Here is a 1837-nt window from a genome sequence, read left to right as displayed (position 1 = left end):
AGTGTTCCCAGTTCTGAAAATCTAGACCAAAATAATCACAAACAGGACGTATATTTGATCACTCTGGTATGCAGCTGTTATCTTCCCCTGAAATCTGAGAGGATACAAAACTTTTCTGAAGAAAAAACCCCCCATGTTATCAACCATTTGCTGTTTTTCAGTTTAGCCAGAGTAAACTTCAGTTCAGAAGAGTATTGCAGGCTATGTTCAATAATTGCTCTAAAATACAGAGTCCTCTGTGCACTCACGTAACTCTTGTTCACATTACCTGACATTTGTACACCAACAGAATAAAAGGATTTTGTTGGCACAAGTCAGACGTGCTTCTTTTTGTAACATATAGCAAAACTGTGCTTAGATGATTCCTCTTTTGGATGAGATATAAAATAAAGATGAGGCTTGATCACTTGGCGTACTAAAAACAAAATTTCACATTGTAATGAAGACGGCAAATGCCCGGTCTGACACTTAATACTCAGTCATCCTCATTAAACATTGCTTGGTATAGAATAGGCGATGGTCTAGCTCCTTACTTACAGAACACAAAAGCTCACTCTTCTTCAGAAAGAGTGCTCCCCTTCTTCAAGCATAGTAGCATTCTTTTAAAATTTGAGGAATTAAGATTATGTTACACATGATGTATTAGCAACTGGTGAATAGAAGTAGGGTAAAGCTTTAAAAAAAAAAAAAAAAAAAAAAAGATATTTATCAATTACAAAAATTCTTCATGACAGCCCCAACGAATAAAAAAAGCATAAAATAATCTAGTTAGTACTTACATTGACCCTCATATTCCTGTCTCCTCTCTCTCTCTGTCTTATTCCATCACCCAGAATGGTACAATCCAGTCTCCCCACCTCCTCAAACTGAAGTTCTTCAGTTTAAAAGCACTTTAGGGTTTGGCTAGAAGCCTAATCCCCAGACCTATTGCTCCCAGGGCAGATTTGCTGCCAGCTCCACAGTAAAACAAGCAGCTATTGGGAATGAATGGAGCCAATTACACAGGGACTGTTCCCTAACATTGCAATTGGTCTGCAGCGAAGGAGGGAGTGGCACAGACACTCCAGAAGCCTCTGGTTCCAAGAAGAGAGGCAGAGAAAGGACTTCCTTTACATTTTGCTTAAGAAGGTTGTGCAGGCACCCTGTGGCAGGGTTCAGGCAGAAAGCAATTTTGAAGCTCAGCCAGAAGCATTTCTTCTTTTCAGCTGGTTTTTATCCAGAAACCATTTGACTTTGTTCCTGGTTTGAATTTTTCATGTTCAATTTGCTAGAAGCATTAGCGACTCAGGGATACCACTGCAGCTGCACAAATCATATCATGTAACCACATATCTTTACAGGCAGAGAAACGGAGAGCAAAATTAAACCATCCAAGTAAACAAAGTATTTTTATGGAGTACTAACTGCTCCATGATGGCACCTGCCTGCCCTGCTCGGTGTAATCACATGCCACATCTTTGGTTCTGCACAATCCTCTCCGATTCCTTTATACCAGTGATTCTCAACCAGGTGACATGACACGTTGGAATGCCTTAAGATCCTTTCAAGGCTGCCACACAAGGTCAACGCTGTTTGGTGTGCAAGCATCATTCACAAGATTAACACTATGAATTCCTATTTGAAATCAGTGGATATAACACTTTCTGACCTGTTGTGGTCACTTCTGAATTTTTTATAATATAATTGCTCTATTATTTTTCTGTAGTCAAAAGATGAATAGAAAGCATAAGCTGGCATTTTCCACAGGAGTCTAACAAGTGATGCCTTGAGTGTTAAAAGGTTGAGAACCGGTGTTACTCGGAGCTAATCATTTGCCTTTTTGATGGCTAGACTTTTT

This window comes from Alligator sinensis, unplaced genomic scaffold (genome assembly GCF_000455745.1).
Source record: "Alligator sinensis unplaced genomic scaffold, ASM45574v1 scaffold115_1, whole genome shotgun sequence".
Taxonomy (NCBI): domain Eukaryota; kingdom Metazoa; phylum Chordata; order Crocodylia; family Alligatoridae; genus Alligator; species Alligator sinensis.
This window is presented reverse-complemented; position numbering follows the sequence as displayed.